Source organism: Danio rerio, chromosome 3, assembly GCF_052040795.2.
Source record: "Danio rerio strain M-AB ecotype USA chromosome 3, GRCz13ab, whole genome shotgun sequence".
NCBI lineage: Eukaryota > Metazoa > Chordata > Actinopteri > Cypriniformes > Danionidae > Danio > Danio rerio.
Genome location: NC_141023.1, coordinates 58241213 through 58267665, shown reverse-complemented (window position 1 = coordinate 58267665; position 26453 = coordinate 58241213). Strand labels below are relative to the sequence as shown.

Here is a 26453-nt window from a genome sequence, read left to right as displayed (position 1 = left end):
CGAAGATCATTACTTAATTTGCTGGTGTTTTTGTAATTTGTGCTTTCTTAAATTGCAGTGCATAATATGATGCGTTGATGCTAAGACAACCTTTGACTGACCCGGATAAGTCTAAAACTAGATGGGAACAGGATTTGGGGATAACACTAGAAAATGACCTGTGGCGTCAGCTATATAGAGATGGGGTTACCTCAACTTTGAATTGCAGATTTAGACTAATCCAGTTTAATTTCTTACACAAGCTTTATTATACTCCATCCAGATTACACACATTTAAAAACTCTATTTCTCCCCTCTGCTTTAGATGTGGTATAGAAGAAGGTACATTTTTGCATTCTACATGGCTGTGCCCTAAAGTGAAAGTGTTGTGGGTACAAGTATGCAATATTATATCACAGATTCATGGAATTGATATTCCATTGGATTCAGAGATATGTTTATTAGGCAATTTTACAAATTCTAACCTCCAGCATAATTATTCTATTAAACCTACTGAAATGTTGCTGACAATAGCTAAAAAATGCATTGCTTTAAAATGAAAAACAGACATTGATGTACCAATTAGACTGTGGATCTCAGAAGTTTGCAACTGTATACCATTGGAGAAGATCACATTTTCTTTGAGAGGAAAGGATGAAGTATTTCAAAAGATTTGGAATCCATTTTTGAATAATATTAAAACATTACCACTAGATTTGATTTGACAAATTGTTTTTTCTACTTGTTTACTCTGTATCTCCTCCCTTTTTATTTATTCATTTATTTTTATTTTGCTCATTTATTTTATATACTGTGTATGTTTTAATTTAGTTTGTTTGTTGTTTTGTTTTGATGTTCTGTATTGTTAATTCTTGAAAAAGCAAAATGAAAATATATAATAATAATAATTAAAAAATGCAGTGCATAAAGCTCTCTCTGCCACCGTACAAACTTCATACTGAACTCTTTATTCATCAATATCGACAATGTTGTATGGTCAATAAATACCGATTCCTTTTTTTTATCGCCCAGCTCTAATTTTAAACACAAAAAGCAAATAAGCACCAGCGCTGTAAAATTGGGTTCCACACAATTTGTGTTGTGACAACATGAATTAAGTTAAGGAATTAGGTTAACTTATTAGTTTTTACAAATGTATGTGGATTGAAGTTATGCCCAAAAAAACTCAAGTTTCAACTCTTTTTAAATTAGTTTGAACAAACAGCAAATGTCATACTTTTGAGTGCATAAATCATGAGTGAATTATATTTTAATTGTCATTACATGACTGATATTTCCTTCAAGTAGCAAAATTATAATGTGTAAATAAATAAAAATTTAAATAAAATAAATTCCTCAATAATAATAGGATGCACTGGGACTTTTCCTAGAGTAAAAAAATAATCGTTTTGTATTAGTAGCTTGTAGTTTAGTGTGGAGAACGAATGCAGTTACTGGATGAACTTGTTTTTTTTTTTTCCTTTCCATGCAGTTCATCTGCTGACCTTCTGTTCTGCTTGATGCTCATCAGGCTCAAACCAAGAGCACAATAAGAGCTTCTGTGGCCTGATTCAAGCTGATATCATGCTGGAAACTATTTAGATGAGGATCACATGTTTTTGGGCATGCCGTGACTGAGAGTTCGCTCTTAACTCACTTAACAGGAAAACGTCTGACCTCCTGCAGACAATCAGTCACTTGTTTAGCAGGTTGGAGATGCGGCTCCGGAGCCTCTCTGTCAGGGAGCCGCTTGAAATATGGCTGCTTTCACTGTTTGTTAAGCTGCTCTCCTGAGAGGAAACTCAGCACAGCAAGAGAGGAATGAAAAGGGGTCAAATGTCTTGTCGAAATCCTGTCACAAACTGAAATGCTGACTCTATTGATCCTTTTGACAACTGACGAGGGAGTTGGCTTTCACTTCTATAGGGAACTTGCGCAGCGGGAGTGTGCAAAGTGTACAACACTTTATATTTTGAGAGATATTTCTTTTTTGTTTGACAATAAAAAGATAATAAATAATTGTCTGATTTATATTTTTAGGCTGATACCAGGGTTGGTTCTGACCTTTCATTCATTTTCTTTTCGGCTTAGTGCCTTTATTAATCAGGGATTCCGCCAAAGCGGTATGATCTCCTCATCCAGTGTGCAGCATCCACCTGAATGACACAACGACAGCCATATTGCATCAGACCGCATTCAGAGATTTATGTTAAGCTGATGTAATAGTAAATCATCATTCGACCCCAAACAGCGGCACCTTAGTGAATATAAGAATTCGAATAATTAGTATTAATGAATAATACCTCTACTCAATGAAAATCAGATGATTCACTACTTAATAAGTCTGATATAATTTGATCAGAAATCTTAAAGGGGGGAAAAAGATTTTGGTGAGTCACAGTGCAATATACATTTTTGCTTCCCGACACAACAGCGCCATTGTGGTCCAGTGGTCAACGTGTTGCGATACTACGCCGCCGACCTATGTTCCAATCTCACCAGAATAAGTATTATAATAATTTTTTTAATTTTTATTGTTAAGGCATATAATACTGCAAGGGTTGTTGAACATTTGAAGTTCTAAAGCAGCTGTTTTCTTGAAAAAGACACGGTAGTGTCATTAGAAACTCAATTGGAAATGACCTTATTTTAATATAGTCAGTTGTGAACTGAGGTGGGCCGGTCTAAGGCTTGAAACTCCAGGGCTGAAAAGGAGTCCCACTCCGGCCCTGGCGCAAAGGTAACTCCAATATTGATTCAGGTTTTTAAAAAGTTTTGATTCAGCAGGTTTTTACGGGCTCAGGGCGGCGGTCGGTGGAGCTGCGTACAAACGGCTGCGCAGTTGTTCAAATCTGCATTTGCTGTCAGACAGATTGGGCTACTTATCGGAATTATGAGAGATGTCGGCCAGACTCTATTTAATTGAATGAACATTTTTTTAGTTTTATGCCTTACCCAAAATATAAAAATACATATAAACACATTTAGATCATTTGCTTCAATCATTACTATTAGACTGTGATGAGACTTTCCACCAGCACAACAAATAATGCTTCTGAAGACAATCACCTACTGCACCTTTAACTTCTCTGCATGAGTAACTTGCTTCTGGCTACTTAAAATTATGCAATTGTTCTTGCTCTGTTTAGTTCCAAATATGATCAACGCATTTATCGAATGCTTTGCATTGTGCCGTATGACCTACAGTAATCCCTTTTAATACAATATTTAGTTAAAAGAATATACATAGTTGTTTCATTAAACTAACAACATAATGCACTTGTAATCAGTCAGTTTAAAAGGAGCGTTTACTATTCTTTTATACCTATTGACTGTCACAAACCGAATGCGTAATTAACACACTGTCTCTTTAATGTACTCCGCAAATGTGTAAACACCATAGTAAGTAGTATCAGACTGTATATTGTAGCGGGGTGTTGTGTTTACAGTGGAGCCTCCTGCTTGACTTTATTCTCTGATAGTCCAGGCTGCCGGCAGCAGGAACTGAGGGTGGAGCCCATATTCCTCCACACTTCAGAGACTGTGCAGCCATGTACACCCACTCTATAGTAGAGGAGCACAGAAATAGAAGCAAAACATACATCTTACCTCGCTCTATGTATTTTTCAGTGCATTAGACAAAAGCATTGCAGTATCTTGGAGCTATGCTTGTTTAAGTAAAATGGACTTTTACAGAATTTGTCATTTGACTAAAAGAACTATTAACTAAAGATATGTACGTACATTAGGGATGCAGCGGTTATAGATTTTGGTTGTAGGATTATACTTTGAGGAATAATCATGGTTTCATGGTTATCACGATTATCATGCATTCATTAATTTCAAAACACTAATTGTTTGGGAAAATCACATGAAAAATTTTGAAGTGTTATTTATTGCTGCTCAGTAACTAAATAATACAGCACAAAATAATAATAAAAAACAAACAATAGTCCATTTCTGTTTGGAATAAAACATAAGTGAGAAAGTTTTTGGCATTTAAACATACATAAACTATAATTTTACACTTAAAAATAAATGACAGAACAATAAATAATAAATAAATAATTTAATTAGTTAATTAATGAATAAATGAATTAATTAATTAAAAGAAAAACTAATTAAAGCAATAGTATTTATCTACTTATTATGCTTAGCAACTTAGTATTTCTTTTTTTAAAGAGAACAAATGTCGTCAAAGGCTGCTGAACCTCTGCCTGATTGGCACTTTGTATCGACTATACTACCAAATTGTTTTTTATTTTTTAATTTAGAATTTTTATCTCTTTGGAAATGTGTTTATTCCATGAAGCTGATTGGTCCAGTTCATGTCACGTGACTCGCAGTGCACTCACGGCATTCTTTCAGTTAGGTGGGCCTAGAAAGTGTGCTTGAGCGCGGCACACAAGGGGCATGACGCGTTCGCGCATGCTTTCCAGGCGTGCCTGGTTCACAGAATGCTGTGAGTGCACTGCCGGACACACTGATATGTGAACGGCCCTTAGTTAGTCGACTCAGACAAAGTTAACCCAGTGTGGGAGGGTTTTAGGCTTAGTGTACAAGCTCAGAGCTTTAAACTAGTGCACAGTTGGCATAACCTGCTACAATTGCTACAGTTTTCTTATGTGCAGAAACACAGTGTTGAGAAGCCTCTACGATTAATTAAAAGTGACAAATTAAATTGCGGCTAATAGTGAAATAGGTTAATCATTGCATCTGTAATATATATATATATATATATATATATATATATATATATATATATATATATATATATATATATATATATATATATATAACAATTTGAGATTGTTTTGGAAATTCATTTTCAGGAATTTAATTGAAACTGGATATAAATAAACATTGTGCACTACACTGAAAAAAAAGCTATTAATTGTATTTACTAATTTCTTTAAGGTAAGTTGTTGCAAACTATATATATATATATATATATATATATATATATATATATATATATATATAGGCTGAATTTAAACAAACAAATTAGGTTGAACATTTCTCAATTTAATTTGTTTGTTCAAATCCAGCACAAATAAATAGTTTGCAGCTAGCTACCTTAAAAAAAAATAAATAAAAAGAGTAAATCCAATGAATACTTTTTTTTCAGTGTATATTTAAAGGTTGTTGATCAAATTATTTAATTTGTGGCCCTCCTTGTACGCATGGACAGAAAATCTTTCTTCCTCCTGTCAGATAAATATGTCCTTTGGATGAATTTCTGATCATGCTGGAGAACACGATCATCAGTTTTTTTAGTTTCTACTTCAGGAAATAGCCATATTAATCAAACAAACAAAACGATTTAGCAATTTAAGAACCTAGCCTACTACATCCCACCCTGGTAGAATTCAATCAACAACAACATAAATAAGTAATAATAATGAAATAAATAAAACAAAATTAAGTAAAGAAAAGAAACAAATAATAATAAAGATAAATGCATTTGTAATTACAAAAAGCAAATACCTTCATCAAATATCTAAAAGATAAATCAACATTAAAAACTGAATGCCATACATGTAGATTTTTGACGTTATGCCTGATGATTGTTCAACCAAGTTCTATTCTGTCATGATATCAGAAATAAATTCTGACATTCAGTTCAATATTTTAAGCTTTACCTTTGGCTCAAACATTGGTTTCCAATGAAAATGTAGTTAATGTAATTTTGTATTACATACATTAATATGAATAGAATGTGATTTTGAGGCATATACCCCATCATGAATAGCGCACCTTTCAAGAAAGAGCTTTAGACACACAGCTTGTGTCAAGTGTTCAAGGGAAATTCACTCAAACTCAATATTTACTTGCCCCCGATTCATCCCAAATCTCTATTAGTTTCCTTCTCCTGTTAAACACAAAATATTGATATTTAGTATTTTCACCTCTTACCGACTATTGGCAGAGGTGGAGAATAAGTAAATGAGTGAGTGAAAAAAAAACTCTGGAGTTACCTGTCCTTTTAAATAATCAACCAAAAACTAAGGCTAATACTCGCAAATAAGATTTAATACTAAAAACAATCACTTTCCTTTTTGTGGGATTGCATATGATGCTTCTCAGTTTGATTGGTTCAAAACATTCATTCATTCATCCTTTCATTCATTTTTTTCGGCTTCATTTCTTTATTAATCAGGGGACGACACAGCGGAATGAACCACCAACTTATGCAGCATATTGATTCAAAATGTGTTTTGTATTAATGAGTGTAAATGTAGATCTGCACCTTTCCTTGAATCTTGCTTTTGTTTTTTAGCTTTTCCGTTTCAGGAGGACACATATTCTCAGACTCTCTGACCACACTCTCTGCTCTTGTACTGTAGTCGCCAGAGAGACATGTGGATAGATGCTCCAAAAAAGAAAAGTGTAGTGAATTATTTAAGAATGTTGCTTTGCTGAATAATTGATCAACCTGATTATTCGCCCATGCAGTACTTGCAGACTTGCTACTATGCACAACAAAACAAACCATAGAACTAGTTAAAAGGAAAGTCTGTCATCATTTGCTATTCATCATTCCGTTCCCCTTCCATTACTTTCTGTGAAACAAGAAAAAAGGGACGTTTTGAAAAATGTTGGAGCTCATTGACTTCTTGACACGGTTGAGACAGGAGTATTTATTCGCAATCAAACTAAATGAAAACAGTGACTTCATTGGCATTACAAGTTTATTCAGTGAGCATTCAAGAGTACTTGACAACCAAAACAACAATGGTGGACTACAGGAGTGTGTTTGTGCGTTAAAGATCTTGAGTAATGTCAGGAACACTCAATTTTCTTTTTTCTGCTTATTTAAACAATTTATTTAAAAGGAGCTGAATCTAAATTAATTGTTAAATAAGTTAAGCTAATCATGTTTGTCATAGGACAACATGAAAGAATTGTGTCGAACCCAGCATTTTTTACAGTGAACTATTGGTCTTGCATTGCTTTCCATTACAAATAAAGTAAACCATGTACCATTATAGGAAAGGTGTAGTTTTTGTTGAGTATTGATTGACATTTGTGCAGCCACAGTTGTATTAATAACTATGAGCTTAGTTAATGATTTGTGTTTATATTTGTATTAAAACCGAATATAATACAGTGTTTCTTAGATGTTTTGTGTACTGGGTTTGCTTTGAATATGCTGTTGTTCATTTCTATTTCCCTTAGATACACTACCCGACAAAAGTCTTGTCGCCTATCTAAGTTTTAGGAAGAAGAAATAATAACTTGATGTCTAGTTACTCATTTGGTATCAGAAGTGGCTTATATGAAAGGGCAAAGGCCTCTAGATTACGCTTATTTTACCCAAATGAAATATGATCATGCCTTGATTTTAATTGGTATAATTAGGACAGTAAGGTCAGACTTTGCTTAGTCAAAAGTCTTGTCACTTGACAGAAATAATGTACAGTCTAGAATATAAAGTCATGGTGCAGTGGAGAAAGAATTAATATTGTGTCTGACTAAAGTCATCTTGAATGGCAAAGAAAGCGTTCTTGCAGGACTCCCAGAGTTCATGATTATTTAGATTCATCTTTCAGTCCTCCTCCTTCATCTTACTCTTGACATGCTCAATAATGTTCATCTCTGGTGACTGGGCTGGCCATTCCTGGAGCATCTTGACCTTCTTTCCTTTCAGGAGCTTCGATGTGGAGGCTGGAGTATGAGAAGAAGCACTATACTGCTGGAGAATTTGCCCTCTCATGTGGTTTGTAATGTAATGGGCAGCACAAATGTCTTGATACCTCAGGCTGTTGATGTTGCCATCCACTTTTGCACACCCCATACTGAATGTAACCCCAAATCATGATTTTTCCTTCACCAATCTTGACTGATTTCTGTGAGTATATTGGGTCCATGTGGGTTCCAGTATCTTATGCAGTATTTGTGTCAATAGGGATGCAGTTCAACAGAGGATTCATCTTCTGCCACTTGCAAATGATCTAAACTAAAAGTCAAGTTATTATTTGTTGGTCTTACAACTGTCGACGACAAGACGTTTAGGCAAATGAATGATTTTATTATAGTAAAAGTTGTGTTTTTGGATCATCATTGGTATGAGAGCAGTTTTACAAATACTGTACAGTTAAACTGTGGTCAGAGTTGCAAAACAATGGTTTTGCTTTCATAAGGACAGAAACCGACAAAACAGGAACTAAACACAGGAAGAGAGAAAACAGGAGCAGTGAAATATATAAATCAAACTGAACTGGATAAAAACAGAATGAGAGATTCAAATTTTTTGTGCATAAAAAACTGGTTCAGAACAACATGTGGGACTCGCCTCCTATAGGTGCCGTGATAAAATCAAAACATGTCTTTTTATAAATTGATGCAAATTCCTGTTGTGCTTTGCAGAGTGAATTGTGAAACACTGAAGCATTGTGACATTTATTTGTGGTTTTTGAAGTGACGCTGAGCAGCATGAAGTGTTGAGTGGCATGTATGTAGGGAGTCATGTCTGTTACCACTGTTTAAAACCCCAGAGTGATTGTTAAATATATATGAGGCTATTTCTGGAGGGCAGTGTAGTTGAACTGCACCTCTGCACAATATTGCGAGCCACTAAAGGTCACTGGACAATATGGTGTGTGCGAGGCCTCGTGTCTTATAAAACCAGGGGAGGTTGTTTGAGCAGTGACTCCTCAGCCTCTGGATCACAGTGAGAGACAGCAGATGGAACTTCGTATCTTAGTAATTTGCTTGTAATAATTAAATCAGTCCTGGCTTAATGATGCCATAGATTCAGTGCTGCTGTGGACCGTGAGATGTAGATGGAGAAGGGCGTTTTTCAATGCAGATGTTTATGTGTGCTTTTTGTTTGGTCTTCAGTGTTTGATTTGATATAAATATACATCTTGCTTTTATTTTGTGCATTCATTTAGTTCAGGATTAAAGAGATAGTTTGTCTGTTTAGGCCAGGGGAGGCCAACCCTGTTCCTGGAGTTGCTACCCATATCAAACACACCTGAACCAATTAATTAGGACCTGAACACCACGTGATAATTACAGGCAGGTGTGTTTGATATGGGTTGCAACTGAAATCTGCAGGAAGGTGGCTCTAAAGGAACAGGGTTGGCCACCCCTGGTTTAGGCCATGAACACACCGAAACATTTTTGTTAAACCTGCATATTTTTCTCTCATTTTCGGCCTTCAATTCGCACTGAGATGGAGTTTTTAGGAAACAAAAACATGTGGTGGATCAATTAAAAAATGCAGTTTTTGTGTTGCAGTGTGGACTGTGAAAATGAAGGCTTTCTAAAATGATGATGCATTTTAGTCACATGGTGCTGTCCAGTGTTGGGCAAGCTACTTGACAGATGTAGTGAGCTAAGCTATTAGCTACTCTACTTAAAATGTAGCTTAACGACACTAAAAGCTACCCTGTGGAAATGTAGCAAGCTAAGCTAAAAGCTACTTGGCAAAAGGAGCTTAGCTACATCTAAGCTATTTTTGCAATTTTTATTTTTAAATCGTAGCAACTTAAATTCAAGTCAATCATATCTTAGTGATCAATAAAACTGCCAATGAAACATGAGGCATAATAGTTCAGTTCAGTTATTTACTGTAAATAATATGCTGTACTAAACAGAAACACATAATAGTTTATAACAGCTAAAACAAAACAAAAATCCAATAAAAGCAGGTGTTACATATTTAAAATTCTATAGTCATTTATAGTAAAGAAATATTTTGACATAAGCATTATGCATATTTTATATATATTTACAACTCTTTATTAATAAATTACACTACATAATGCAGTCATTTATAGTAGTACTTACTATAAATTACTAAAGTATTTTTGAGCGCAGCATCAGAAATTAAGTTATTGCATCTTAACATGTACATCTCGAGGTATGGTCACGAGGAATCCTGCTTCAGAAATAACTCCTTTCCCTCAGTTATCTTTCCATCAAGCAAGTTTCTCGTGTTAGCCTAATTTGGTTGGTGACGTCACCGACCAGAGGGGGCAGTAACGCACCAAAATGTTTGCTGTCAACCACCGTAAAACAGGAAGAAGAAGAAACTCATTCTAGCTAGTTCTAGCTATCATATGGATTTACTTTCATCGCCTAGAAAACGGTCTCAGAGCTCTGTGAATGTCGGTGCCGTCACTTATTCATCCGCGATTGGTAACTTTAGCTTTGTGGACGCTACTGCGCTACTTGACTAATAAAATAGCTTCGCTACTGAAAAGCTATTTGATTTAGAATGTAGCGACGCTACCGCCACGCTACTGAGAAATGTAGTCAAGCTAGTAGCATCACTACTTGTAGCGACGCTACTGCCCATCACTGGTGCTGTCATACGACCAATTCAGCTAACATGGTGAACCACATTGTAAAGCAGATGTTTTTGATGCTGTTTGTTTTGACAGGCTTTATTAAAGATTAATGTCAGTTCACACATGCTCCATATTGCCTCTCTTTAAAGGGCACAGAATGTTTGCTTGGAGCTGTTGTTCAGTGGTGGAAGCAAACAACAGGGTCATACTTTATTTTAATGGTCTGTTTGTTGAATTTAAGGTACGTTGCATCTAAATGCCAACTAATTGTCATTAGATTATAAGTAGACTGTTAGTTTGGGGTCATAGATATTTACATTAGATGTTGCCTACCCTGTTGTTAACAATTGGAAGGAATGCGTCAATAGAGCCGCCATTTTAGTACAGGGTAGTGCTCCATTGAAATGAATGTGGGACCAAGCTTCAGTGGAGGACTGTGACCATCCAGAGCCAGATATATACACATATATCTATGATAGGGAGTTTTCCTGGAGGTCAGTACGCAATTTTTTTTTTTTAATCACGAAAATTATAATTTTACATCACTTTTCCACATTGATGGATAAGTGATCGCACGGGTATTCCTGACAAAAAGCTTGTGTTTGTGTGCATGGAAATGTACTATCCACCCTCCCTGTTAAATTTGGTCTAATCCGTGTCCTGAAACAGCCCCCCACCCCCCCTTGTTTCACTTCTCATTCTGACGGAGAGAGCGCTTCGTTTGTGAATGAATCTCCGTTATGACCGACTCGTTCACTGAGCCAACAATAAAACAAGTTTCTGGGACATCTCGTCATGTTTCATTTGCATCGTTTGCTTATTTAATTCAACAAAACTGGCATAAGTTGAGTATTTAGTGTGAGCTGGTGCTCCTTTGCCTTATGGTCAGTGCAGTAAATGACTGTATTATCATCAATAACGTTACCTGTTTAACACAAAAGCTCATAACATACAAAACCGTAAAAAACTAAATCTTACCTATGAAGTGTTCTGCCTTTGTGCTTTGTTTTCTTTGTTACCCGCTACTATATCCGTACACAGCGCTAAAGTCCAGCATCTTCACGTAGTAACACTGTCTTGACTAGTGCGGTTGAATAACATTTGTGCTGGGAGCACTGTACAAATGTGTTGGCGCTATTGACGCATGCTAAGGGTCCGTATGCGATATCTAGTGTATATATCTATGGTTTGGGGTTAGAGTTAGTGCAGTGGTGTAAAGTAACAAATTACAAATACTTAAACTACCTTAACTGAGTAGTTTTTCTCAGGAATTGTAATTTACTAAGTAGTTTTAAAAATGTGTACTTTTACTTTCCCTTGAGTACATTTTTAGTGCTGTATCTGTACTTTTATTCCATGTATTTTCCTTCAACCTGCAGTGACTACTTTTTATTTGAAAGGGGTAAAAAATAGCATCATAACATATTTTTTTTACCTCAAGACATGGGCGATTTATAATTGCAGCTAACTGTTTGGAAGCATTAAAAGTGTCCAAGAAGATGTCCAAAATCTTTCCATGCAATGACCCAGAGACTGTTTAGATGCAGGTCACTGATGAGAAGATGAAAGATGTTTACTATATGTAAACTAAAATGGCCTTAAATAACCAGCAGGCACAAGACGTCAACATGGTGTCAGATTGATGTTGTACCCCAACACTGTGGGCACATTGCACTTTGTTTGGAAATGATTATTGGGTTGACGTCAGAACTCAATGTCAGGTCGGCGTCAGACATTGAATTTTGGTCAGCTAACATCCCAAACTAAATCGAACCTAATATTAACGTCTTATGATGTTGCGTGCATGCTGGGCAATAACTAATGCACTACAGAATGTTACGTTTACACACATCTACAAATTACATGTGAATGCGTCAGCTTTTCACAGCGTAATACTACTCTATACTCACTACTCTTGAGTACTTTTGAAAGGGCTACTTTTTACTCATACTTCGAGTAATATTTACAACAGATTCTTTTACTCTATTTGCACTACATTTTTAGGCAAGTAATGATACTTTTACTTAAGTATGATTTTTCAGTACTCTTTCCACCACTGGGTTAGTGTAAGTCAACATGTACTTGCAAAGTTTCTTATAGTCAGTTAAATGTCTGTTGTATCAGCGGATATTAAGCAGACAGTCTACTAATACTCAAATGGACCATCAAAATAAAGTCTTACCAGCAACTGTTGTGACATTTTGCAGCAATGTTTCAAAGAGATGGAAAGTAAATGAACGGCAGGTAAATATGACACCAATAAATGTCAGTGAACTCGATGTTTCAAACAGACGAAAGGAGAAACAGTGTTTTCAGTCATTTTCAATGTGGATGACCATTTTTTCAGAAGGAATTGACAATGATACTGTGGACATGAACTGTTTTTAGATGAAATGCCTGTTTCCAATTTATTAGGATTAGTGTTGATGTAGGCTTTAGTTACATGCACCAAACCTGCAACCCCCCCGTAACAAATCTGTTTTGGTTTGATCGTTTAATTAAATGTGAGATAAAGAACCAAAAGCTCTGACCCATTCTGACCCAGAACTCTGAATAATATAATGCACATGTAGTGCACTTAATCTGTTCCTCACACACAGCAATTGCATGACTGCTTCATATGAACTGCGCTTACATTTTCTGTACTTTTGCATCCTTAAATGCATGAAAGCCTCATATAGGTACTAATTGTATAGAAAGAGTAACGCATCTTCAAATAAGACAACATATATTCTTTTGTCATGCAACTTGAACTGAATGAAGTCTCTATTTATCGTGTGAACTGTCACTTTAAGTATAGCCCGCATTATGCACACTCACTTCATAGCTTGCATTCGGTCACTTTGAGTTGTTTGCTTCCCCTGTAAAAACCCTGGTGTGCTGTTGAGGCATGCTGAGCAAACATGGGCAACGGCAGAATCTCCAGCGCTGCCCTGACACATGATCAGAGAGTCAGCTGCTAAAGGTATTCCAGTGTGTGTGTGTGTGTCTGTTTGTTTTTTAATGTCAGATGAAATGGTTTGGGGTGACAGCCTGTCACATGACATGTCACAGTGTCAGTCTGCACTGGGACGCTCAGAGGGCTTGAGCAGCTCTGGGGTATGCAGCGTGATGGGTGAAAACGCTGAGTATTTCCGTCGGATGAGAAGGAATGCTATATGTACGGCCTGCTGTGCAGACCATCCCCCATTCCCCCCTAAAGAAAACATGACAGAGAATGCAAACTTCTGTAAAGTGAGTGAGATTGATGATTGTACAGCTGGAAACAGTGTAGAATGAAACTTGTTTATGTCAAGAGGATTATCAATGGATTGCTATTAAATGGCAATTATTTTATTAGTGCTCACATACTGTAACTATTACTTTAGCTCATACCTTTGTAAAATGATTTGAACTACTTTCTAAATTTACTTATTATCAGTTAGGTTAGGTTACTTTATTTAAACCTGAAGGTAGATTTTTGTTTGCAGTCAAGAGTCCTCATTTCATTTGTCTTATTTGAAGGGTCACGAAATACCAAAACACGTTCAGAAAAAAGAAAACACCAGTGAAGAAACACGACACAGAGAAACATATATGGCTCCATTTTGACGATCCAGGCACAAAGTCCAAAGTGCAGGGCGCAAAAGCATTAAGGGCGTGTCAGAATCCACTTTTGCTATTTTAAGGGTGGAAAAATCCGCTTTCCGCTGTGGTGCATGGTCTAACAGGGTTGGGCTTATTTTCTTAATGAGTTATAGGTGTGTTTTGAGAACAAACCAATCAGAGTCTCATCTTCCTGTAAGAGTCAGTTGCGTCGTGCCATTGTGCATTTGCTATTTACATGGTGGACTTTGTAAGTGGAAAATCTGAACACTTCACTTGCGAGAAAACGGTTAAACAGAGAATCTACAGCATGAGAATGTGAGATGAGCCTCCTCATTATTTACTTTCAATTTCACTCTCTTCGTGGATAAGGAAACGTGTTGTACGCACAGACATCTATTAGCCTATAAATAATAATTTAGTTTGTTAAGCACAAAGATTTGTTTTAAAACTATTTGTAAATTCAGTTCTAATTTCCAGCAAACGAATAAATGAACAATAATAACGAAGTGAGGTCAAAAAACTGAGTTATATGCTAATACACATGATGTGCCCCATATGGTCTAAAACCTGACAGGTGGACAAATCTAAGCTTGTTTTTAATAATACAAATATAAATACGCATATAATAAATAATACAGCTAATAATAATAACATTATACAAAAGCAAATTTCATGGCTTTAAAGGCATGAAGGCAATGTTTTTTTAGATTTATTGGAGAAAATAATAATTTTTGTAATATTTTATTCCTTTAATTCTTTTTCATTTGTAAAGATATTTGCGTATCGCTGTACACCCTGTGTGCTTTAAGCAATGTGTAAGCGAGGCGCACAACTAACGCGCTCTGCGCTGGACTTTAGACCTCCTCTCAGTTGGTCTACAGTCTATTTCAGATCCTTAAAATAGCAACGCGTCAGCAATGCACCTTAACACGCCTCCTTTTTTAGACCAGAACGCCTATGAGTGCAAATGCATTTGCTATTTAAACAGCGTGGTGCAAAACGTCAAAATGACTCTTGCACCGAGCTGAAACTAGCAAACAACAATTGCATCGTGCTGCATTGCGCCAGATGTATGATAGGGCCCTAAACCTTTACTGCCAGCTAGCGTTTCGAAAGCCAAAATAAGACTTAAAACGCAACCGTTTAACACTAGGGCAGTGTTTCTCAACCACATTCTTGGTGGAAAACGGGCCCTGCATATTTTCCATGTCTCCTTAACCAAACACACCTGATTCAGATCATCAGCTCATTAGCCTGACTGAAAGACCTGTAATGGGAGTGACAGACAAAGGAGACATTCAAAACATGGTGGTCCTCCTGGAACATGGTTGAGAAACTTGTGTTGCTTTAAGAAAGAAGTAGGTCTTTGTTTAACTGTCGTGCTAGTTTGTCCTTGATGAGCAGAAGTGAGAGTGATCTCACTGTGTTACTGTGCTGTTGGTTATGTCATTCTGGCAGTAGTGAGCAGTGGCAGCTCAGTCACCTGGCTCTGCTCCGCTCTCCTCTTAGATGATGGGCTTTATTTTTAGACTCCTAATCTCTTTCAAAAGTTGACCAGAATCCCTCCACCAAGCTTGAGCAGCTCCCCTGCTGTTGTCAGCTTTATAATTGGTGTGCTATAAAAAGATGAAAAAGCCTGAATCTGCACTTTATGCACTGACAGACAGACTGAAGATGAACTGTAGTTACACAACAGAACATGCATCTAAATTTGAAACTGCAAAGGTTTTTAGTCTTGCGCAGCACTCAAGGTAAAATGGGGTTCGGAGTGTAGCTTTAGTTGAGGATTCATTTCAGTTCGCTATAATTCTGTAAAATAATTAATTTGACATTTAATCACTGCCGTATCTCGTAAAGCATTTAATTCTGTTCATTTAGAGATCCACAAAGTAATTGCCAAGTAAGCTTTTTAGATTACAGACATTTGATTAATACAGATTTATGTCATTAACGAAATCCAGAAAGCAGAGTATTAATCATATTTAACCGTATAATCAGTTATGGCACTTTAGCAGAATGCATACATAATTAGAATGTTAATACCAAATTCCATAATTAATGAGATTAGCTTGGCCATTGTTGGGGTCATTTATAAATTAGGACATTCTTAGATTCTCTTGTGGTGTTTTAATTTATTTTCCTTTTCATTTCCATTATTTTACATTTCCATTGAGATTAGATATTTAAAGGATAGTTGACCCTTATATTATTCATAAGGCAGCAACACCAAAGCTCCAAAAATAAACATTTATTAACTCAAAAAAAGCTATCATGAAGCATGTGACGTTTCGGGCTCTTCATTAGACATCATAGTTCACCCATATGAAAAGTCTGCCATTCATTTACTCATCCTCCACTTGTTCCAAACCTGTTTGAATTTCTTCTTTTGAACAGAGAGAGAAGATATTTCAACGAATGTTGGAAATGTAACCACTGAGTATTTTATTTACTTCCATAGAAGTACATTTTTTCCAACATTCTTTAAAATAACTTCTCGAGTTCAACAGAAGAAAGAAACTAGAACTAATTGACATGATTAAATTTTACTTGGGTGAGCTCTCCCTTTAACTTAAGAAACAATTCTGACTTTTTTTCTGCACACAATTCAAGAGATGAGCGAAGAGAATCTTTACAAGATTTCAAAACACATTTCTGAGAAAACAAGTCAAAATTGTGGGATATGAACTCAATATGCTGATATATAAATTTGCAATTGGGAGATTAACTTAGGGCGACACGGTGGCTCAGTGGTTAGCACTGTCACCTCACAGCAAGAAGATCGCTGGTTTGAGTCCCGAGTAGATCAGTTGGCATTTCTGTTTGGAGTTTGCATGTTCTTGGGCATGTCGCGCGATCAGGAGACGGACTGGGAGAAATCAAATGCTGCATTGAAACTTTTAAAAACCTGAATCAATATTGGAGTTACTTTAGCACGCTGGAGGAAGGACTACACCATGTCTGAAGTATTACTGTTGGACTGGTAGTGTTCTGTTTTAAAACTATTTTGGTCAGGCTAAGCTAATGTTAGATTGTGTTGTGTTATGAATGACTTATATGCACAGACGTGTTGTTCAGCCACTGAAATCTCCCAGTGAAGATTGATGTGACTATTTTCAGTTTCATAAGGTCCTTTTACAGCATTGATAATGTAGATTTACATTTAGTTTAACAACAAAACATCAGTAAATAGCGCTATTCCGCTTAACCTGCTTTATAGAGCTGAAGTTGCTTTTATATTCACATTGGGTCATTTTTGAACAATGACAGCCTTCCTATACCGTTTACTATGCTACTCTGAATTTTCGCTCTGAAATAGCATGTACGTGTGGCTAAGTAATAAATATATTTCCTGCACGGCACTAACTAACTGGCGAATGACATGAATTAGTGGGTTGTCTGTCTGCTGTTGTGACGCGGTGCACACGCTCGCAATTTTAGGGGGTGTAGCTTTCAATCACAGTCCCTCCCCGCCTAAAGGCTGATTTATACTTCTGCGTCAAACGCCGGCGTATGCTACGGCGCTGACGCATAGCCCTTCGCCGTGGCCATCGCCGTCACTGACGTGCACCTCTCAAAAAATGTAACTACACGTCGCAACGACGCGTAGTGTAATCTCTGTGATTGGTTGGCTTGGTAGCGCTGACGAGTCTGGGCGGGAACGAGAGCCGCGCGAATGGCGCGAGCGATTGTTTACAAGTGTGGAATACATTGCATGTCTGCCGGTTCCTGCCTCAAAATGAGCGAGTTTGAGCCAGTTGTACATCCCGGAAGTGTTCAGGGAAAGCAAAAAAGCAGCGAAGTAACTCGACACAGAGGAACATTAACACCTCACTGCCAACTAGCGTTTCGGAAGTGTTAATGCAGACCGACAGAGACAGCGCGCAGAAGTATAAATGCACAGCCACGCGCGTTGCATGCGCCGTGACGCAGAAGTATAAATCAGGCTTAAGCGGTTAGCATTTTGGCAGATCACCTACTGCACCTTTAATTTGGCCAATTACACTACTTTATTTCAATACTGTTGATTATGGTGGTATGAATTTGCTCTTCAGTGTTTGAACTCTCAGTAATGATTAAATCACACTGAACTGAGCTAAACTGAACTGAACTGAACTTAAACACTAAAACCTGAACCACACTGTTCCAGTTACTATGACCATTATGTGAAGCTGCTTTGACACAATCTACATTGTTAAAGCGCTATACAAATAAAGCTGAAAAAAAAAGGCTGAATATTTGGAGAGACAATTTTTTTCTGAGGTGGTACTTGGTGACAATACTTTGAGAACCACTGGTTTATAGAAATACATTTTGGTGCGATATATCTTACTGCAAAAATTAGATGATAATGGACAGGCCTACTTCTGACTTCAACTTCCTCAGAATTGTGAAATATAAACTTGCAGTTCTGAAAATAATGTTTTTCCTGTACACTCACATCCACGTGAATTGTTAGTTTTGTGAATCATAACCTCACTGATAACACTCGCTTCCCACATGTGTCTCTTTTATCTTGACTATTGACTCTCGCTAGCTGTCTCAGAGTAGAATATAGTTACACAATGCTACAGTTTAAAGTCCAACTGTCAGTGTTTCCATGTTTGGGAGTAAAAGGGGAATTCCTCTCAGGCTGATTTGTTGAGACTGGCCAGATCCTCTCCACACACTGCTGCTAGTGTAAAGGAGGAAAGGAGCGGTCAGCCTGGCATGGGCGGAAATAACAGTGTTGGCTGCGTTGTGGTATGCGTGCAACTGTGTCGGTGAAATAAAGACGTCACATTATGAATGCTGCAAGCAGAGCGACCTCCTCTGTGCGCAAGATCTATGGGTTCAAGACATGGTGGGGAGTGAGAAAGAGAAAGAAATGAAAGAGCGAGAGAAGCCAGGATGTTCAGCCTTTAGGAAGGAAGTGTCCAGTGTTTCAAACACACAAATAAATGAGGTCATCCATCACTCTGTTCTTTCGCTCCACTCATTAAAGCTCTTCCTTCTGCCCCGGGGCTCTTTCATCAAACCCCTGTTACCCCAAATAAACACGAACACATGCAGGAGTCAGAACACTGTCCATTCCTACTGCGCAAACCAATACATCCTCATAGGATTTCATAATTATTTTACATTCAGAGAAATTTTGAATTCTCAACACTGCTGCATGAATGAAATCCATTGTCTTCCCTGCTTAAAAATCCCAGATTTCCATATGAATCACTTTGTGCTCATTCACATGAAATGGCCATCTTTTATAATGTGTTTTGTCATGTAATCGGTTTGGCTTGAACTCGGTGCTCTTGAGTGCTAGATTGCTTTCTAGAGGGAAAGCTGTCATGAAAGATTCACATGACTCATATTCTCCTCATGCTGCTCCAAAAAAGCTCTGTGAAACACTAAAATAAGACATTTACTGAATGTTCAAGCTGCTCCTTAGAATACAATGAAAATGAATGGAAGCTGGGACTTTTCATTGGTAGTGGTGATTGTTATATGTTGCAATACATAGATTTGAGTGAGAAGCAGACCAATATTATTTTATTTTATTTTAGTAAACTTTTTATTTATTTGATTGAACTATTTTTAGGAGGCGCGGTGGCTTAGTGGTAAGCACTGTCACCTCACAGAAAGAACGGGTCGGCTGGGTCAGTTGGCATTTCTGTGTGGAGTTTGCATGTTTTCCCCGTGTTCGCAAGGGTTTCTTCCTGGTGCTCCGGTTTCCCCCACAGTCCAAATAAATAGGTTATATGCAGAAGCACACAGAGGGACTTTTAATTTGTCAGTAAGCTGGGTCAAATGCTTCCGGTGAACTGTATGCTGTTACAAAATTGGTGCATTTAAGGTCTGTTTTCTTTAAAAATCAATGATCTTTACTGCCTAAATTATATTTTAAATTAAAATAGTCAAGCCCAACTGAGTCTGGTTTCTCTCAAGGTTTTTTTTTCTTCACTTTCGCCAGTCGGTGAAGTTTTTTTTCCCCCTCTCCGCTGTTGCCTCTAGCTTGCATGGTTTGGGATCGGTAGAGCTACGCATTGATGAATTTGCTCTTCAGTGTTTGGACTCTCAGTAGTGATTTAAACCACACTGGACTGATCTAAACTGAACTGAACCTCAACACTAAAAAAAACTGAACTACACTGTTCTAATTACTATGACCATTTATGTGGAGCTGCTTTGACACAATCTACTTTGTAAAAGCGCTATACAATAAAAGGTGAATTGAATTGAATAAATGATATGCGTTATAAAGTGGGTCTCAGAATGTACAAGAAGCACTGCATTAAATTACATATTTCCATGCCATGTCTTTAAAATATTTACATTTATTTTACTCCTGTATTTTCAATGACGTTTCTGCCTGCTGATTCTGATGGCAGCATGCATGTAAATGGCTTTCCATCTTGGTTTACGCTTCAACAACTAAATGAATGCTCAAATCTTTTTAACTGATTATAATTTTATTACATTACATTGATGCTGTAAAAGGAACTGTTTAAAATTGAAAAAATTGGAAAAAGTCACATTAACCGTTCACCAGAAGTTTATCAGTATGGGAAGAAATACTAGCTTTGCATATACCTTATTGACTAAGCTAAATTGTCCATAGTGTACGAGTGTGAATGTGAGTGTGTATGGGTGTTTCCCAGTACTGGGTTGCAGCTGGCAGGGCAACCGCTGTGTTAAACATACACTGGATAAGTTGGTGGTCCATTCCTCTTTGGCAACCCCTGATAAATAAAGGAATTATGCCAAAGGAAAGTGAATGAATAAACAATTTTTAATGAAGTTTATAAGGCACACTACCTAAAGTATCAAAATTTGCAATGTTTATTTTGCTAGCGCACATTGTTATTCTTTATGTGTACAATACATTTGTGCAAATTAATTCATAAAAAACTGTATTAGGGTGCTTTCACATCTCTGGTCCAGTTCATGTGGTCCGCACCCAGGGTAACAAATGATACATTGTAGCATTTTTCTGCCATTTTGGGTCTTTTTCACACCACACTGATTGCTTTGGTCCAAATCAGTTGAAAAGAACAAAAATGCAGTCATGTGACAAAAGCTACATCACTTACTGGCCAGATGTTACTGAATGTATTTCCTAAACTGCTTATTGATTAGTCAGAATTGGGAAAAATGACAATGGATCTCCCGCAAGGAACTCCTCTTTAAGCAGGTCTCAGCTGTTGGTGCGCACTCGAGTACAATTCCTGCATTTACACCTGCCCAAACAAACTGCACCAAGAGGGAAAACGAACTCTAGTGCAATTCAACCGAACTAAATAAGGCAGGTGTGAAAACATCCTTAGTAATTTTCAATCAAAGTCCAATCATTTGTGGTACTTCTCAGTTGATGTCATTTTACTGCTTCAAACACAATATTATTTTCCACACCCCTTTTACCGTTAGTATGCTATTGGGAAATGATCCACAAAAAGAAAGTCCTGCCCTCTACTTAATATTCTGAAACTAAAAGTCCTGCAGACTTTTATTTATGTCAGTATGATGACATATTTACAAATGAAACTGAAAAATGTGTATGGGGTGGGCTCTTATTTTTGTGCTGCTCCACTCATCTTTCACAGGAAGCAAACTAACAGTTGGAGAAGGGTATAGCTAAGCATATTTCACACAACTACACAACAACAGATTTTAATTTTTATTTTTTTGATTATATCAACTTGCACAAATTAATTGTTCACCATAAAGGGGTGGTCCAGAGTTTATTTTTAATGCTTGGTTGTGTTTATGGGGTGCAAAGCAATGTGTGCTTATGCTTCATTTGTAGAAAATCATGTTATTTATTCATATATCCTACCTTAATTATATACAGCTGCTCAGCTAACATAAAAACGACTGTCATATTTCCTAGTTCCTCTGAAAGACCCGCCCTCAAGAGGCTCTGATTGGTCAGCTAACATAATGTTCTTTGATTCGCAGATCAGCTCCACATAACCAGGAAGCGTCTCTGTTATACAGTAACATTACAGCACTTCTGGCCACGCCCCTACGCTGAGAAGGGTGTATGTGCGTAACCTGAAGGGTTTATGACATCATTAACCCGGATGTAATTATTTGTAGTCCCCAAACCTTGTTCGCTGTAGGCTTCGCTAACCTCACTCTGTAAAAGCCAATGTCTCCCTTTGCATTGAACTTTGAGCGTCTTAAATTCAGAGATGTTGTGTATGTTTACACAGCTACATTACACATCAACTAAAGCTTAAAATATGATATCACAGTGGACCATCCCTTTAAGTCTAACAAAGTGTGCCAACAAAATAAACATTGTATACTTAAATTTCATGCAGACTTTAACATACACTCAAAACACTGTAGGAACTGCATAGCAACACTTAAAGGGCCATGAAACCCCCTCGTTTCAGCAGAGTGTTTTCACACCTCTACTTTGGAAAAAGTCAGAAAAGTGGGCGTGTCCAGCTCTGTTTAGGGGGGAGTGTCGGAGGAACTAAAGTGGGATGGTGTGGGAGTGTCTATTTGGGCATGCGCGAGTTTCAGAGTCAAAATACACACACACACACACACACAGGAGAAAGTGATGGTGTTTACATGGACATGTGTAGTCGAATTATTTCCCAAATTATTAAATGGTGGACTTTAACTGCAGTTTGGCTCTTTCATTCAGGGAATTCATTCATGTCCCTTGCGACACACGAGATATTTGATTCGAGGAACTGCTCTAAGCGTGTATTTTTCATGCAATGTTTGATACCGCACGGCGAATGAGAGAAAAAAACCCTCCGCATTTCCCAGAAACTTAGATGCACACGGCAGGTAGCGTCAGAAAGCCGCGTGTGTTATTCCGGTCACAAAATGTGGTGAAAACCCTACACGAGGTTAAAGTTTGGTTGTGGTATTAACATGTTTACACTCTGTGCAATAGTTAACTTAGTTCGATACAAACAAACTGAATAAAAAAAGAGCACTGGTCGCTCACTTACCAAATCTGTAGAGACAGGACAATCACCAGCAACTAGTCTTTATTAAGAGGAGACTACAAGCGAATCTGGATCTCAGTTGTGCAGATGAGGACAGCTCTCAGGTAAGCAATAATCCTCCTTAGACACGCAAGTTAAGTTATTGTTGTCGAGCGTCGCGTACACTGTAATCCACACGTGACTCTGAGCTCTCACAGAGAGAAAATGAAAACAAAACTTAACGGCAGCAAACTATAAAAGCAAGACTTCACGCTTGTTTTGCCAACACAACGTGGTGTGTCTGTCGTCTAAACACTGTGACAGTAATGAATATTAATGCAGTTGCACAATAGGGTGCGCTGATTGGTTTGAACCAAGCCTTACTCATGCATTAATGCATCACACTGTAAGACGTAATAAGACTCACTCTGGCACAGACGTCCAGTCTGCACGCTGGAATACACGCTATTATGTCATGACCGTGACGCAGCTTCAAAAATTCGTTTTTAAACAGGAAGTACGAATTAGCTTGAAATAACGCAAAAACAACCAATTTACACTTTTTTGTGAAATATAGGTGTCCTAATAGTGTTTTTAGCAGTGTGGGACACATATATGACTGTCAACAGCTCAAAAAATGTGTTTCGGTGTTTCGTGACCCTTTAAGATACTAGAAAAGATGTTCTTCAAGTAACGGCAGCTAGCTCTCTGCAACTCTCACATGGTTGCCCACTGAAGCTAAGCAGGGCTGCGCCCGGTCAATACCTGGATGGGAGACCAGATGGGAAAGCTAGTTTGCTGCCGAAGGTGTTGTTAGTGGGGTCAGCAGGGGGCGCTCAACCTGTGGTCTGTGTGGGTCCTAATGCCCCAGTATAGTAACAGGGACTTTATACTGCTCAGTGAGCGCCGTCTTTCAATGAGATGTTTAGCCTATTTGAAACTTCTCTCAAATTAAAATATGTTGTGTTCAAATGGGAAAAAGGTGTGTGTAAATGCAGAAAACGTGTGTAATTCTAGTAAAGTCTTTCATTTCTGCAATAATGAAACAATATTTTTAATAATGTGTGCCCTGTTCAATTGCTCTGTTATTGTGGTTTATTTGAACTGATTACATGCAATCTGGGTTATGTATTCAGATTTATTTAGATTATGTATTAAAAAAGTGTAATTAGATGTGATTACACTTTAAAATGTCCACAATCAGATTAGCTACTTTTTAAAAGATTAACCAATACTGTAAATTATTCACACAGTGCCAAAAATATAATTGACTGATTCTCCTTCTCCTTTGTAAAATTAATCTTGTTATAGTCACATTGTTGCCCATAGGGGTTTTTCAGTATTTATAGCACTTGCGCTTTATGGTTTTGGTTTCAACACACAAGTTCTCACAAGTTCTCAAATGATAGAAATACCATCATACTGTATGTTTTTATAATGTGGTATGTGTGGTGTGGTATAACAAATTCTGGACACTTGCCAACTGTTTACAACTGGCTGGAAAAAATAGCCTGGCTAAAACCGATGCCGTTGGTTGAGCTCCTGCATGTATACCAACCTGAACACTGTTGTAGGGGAATAAGCCTACGCTTAAGAGACTTTTAGGATCTAAATGATAACAAATGGCAGTGGCGGTTCGTCCAATCAGATAGATTTCTCCGAAAACAATCGTATCTGAATTACCAGGGTGTTCTATATTAGGCTCGAATGGGGGAAAATCTCAGACAGGAAGTTTCCATTTGGTCTGCTGGTGGTCAGGGTCTGTCCTGAGTGGCTTGAGACGTGGAAACAGACGGCCTGCTGAAAAATGCACAATGTGCAGTTCTACACACACACATAGACACGCACGCAGTCTCTGCGCTCTAACAGTGGCTCTCTCCATTACCACACAGCCTGTCATGCATGCCTAGCGCTCATTCAGCCAGTTTTTTGTATTCATTTGTGGTGCGAACAGATCGTGCGAATAAAAAAAAGAGAGTAAAGCCAGTACACAAAAGACTGTTATGTCTTAGCAAGGGAAAAATCAACGGCCTGTCTGTGTTTGCATGTTAACCTACATATGATTTCCGTCTTTTAAAAGCTGAATGTGCACCAATTTAAGCGACGTCGTTTGTAAATGCAAGAGTTGGTTTTAAATCTGTGTGATGGATTATGTCTCGAGACAGGAAGTTTTAGCTCGTGGCAGGCTTTTGCTTGGGAGTAACACAAGGGCAGGAAGCTAATCGCGAACAATGCAACGTCAAGATGAAAGCCTTATTTTCTTTCTGTTGATCTAATGGGACAGTCAAAACAAAGCTCTATGTGGCTCCACGAAGAGCTGCGGTTTTAAAGAAAAACATTTCATGAAGCCACATGTGGTGCAGCAAGGATGAGGGTATACTAAAACCCTGATAGTGTGCTGTTAGCTCAGGCTCACTCCAGAAGCATTTCTTAAAAAGTATGTTTGGCCCAGTTTCCACCCGGTATTAGTGTATTTTCGGTGATCTGATCACCAAGCTCATTGCTGTTTCTTAATGAGGTGTTTCTCAACCACGTTTCTGGAGGACCACCCCAGCACTGCATGTTTTAGATGCCTCCTTCATCTTTCACACCCTTTACAGGTCTTTCAGTCTCTGCTAATGAGCTGATCATCTGAATCAGGTGTGTTTGGTTAAGGAGACATGGGCTGTTTCTCAATATACGTTCTTCAGCGTTCTTGCGTCCTCATGTTCTCATGTAATGTCATCATCAACCGCCAAAGTTCAGTTCCAAAACTCAAGACCGTAAGAACAGAGGATGTGTTCTTGGTATGGGAGGATGTGTCGATGCAGAATTGAGCACCAAACTCAAGAAGTCCCAGAAGTCATTGCAACAGAGTAAAGGAGGTGGGAAGTGCAGCATTTTATATAGGTTTATTTTTAAAGTTGGAATTCGATTCGAGTACGATTTGGAATTGCTGAAATTCGTATTAAAATCTGTTTTATTTGTATTGTGCAAAGTATATTTGTAAGGTTTTTGTGCATGTTATATATATATAATATATATATATATATATATAATATATATATATATATATATATATATATATATATATATATATATATATATATATATATTATATATATATATATATTATATATATATATATATATATATATTATATATATATATATATATATATATATATAATATATATATATATATATATATATATATATATATATATATATATTATATATATATATATATATATATATATATATATATATTATATATATATATATATATATATATATATATATTATATATATATATATATATATATATATATATAAATACACACAAAATGGGGAAAACAATAAATCAGTTAAAAATGCGTGGAAGTCATGTGACTATCAGGAAGAATGCAGCATCTCATTTCTCACAGGACGTGTTCTCCATTCTCGTGGTCTCCCGTATTCGTTCTTCAGAGGTGACCTGGCAAGGAATGTGGTTGAGAAACACTGTCCCAATCCACCTCTTGTGACAAGTTGTGTTTCATCAACATCCTTTTATATTATTTCATCACTTTCACAAGAGTGTTTAATGTGACGCTGGAGTATCACTGACTAAACAATTGCATGTTACACGGATCTGGGTCACAACTATCATTTCAGCTATAATCCATGTGAATCAATGA

General features: G+C 37.2%; 1 protein-coding gene and 1 long non-coding RNA gene across 6 annotated transcripts in view; one reads left to right on the top strand and one right to left on the bottom strand.

Annotated features, from left to right (window-relative positions):
• rhbdf1a (rhomboid 5 homolog 1a (Drosophila)) overlaps positions 1-26453 on the top strand; it is a 96993-nt gene that overhangs the window by 24662 nt on the left and 45878 nt on the right.
• Positions 19208-25423, bottom strand: LOC147846082 (uncharacterized). Its single transcript, XR_015481336.1, has 3 exons — positions 23455-25423; positions 22062-22212; positions 19208-22013 (listed from the first exon to the last, which is right to left on the bottom strand). It is a non-coding gene; the product is annotated as an uncharacterized LOC147846082 (long non-coding RNA).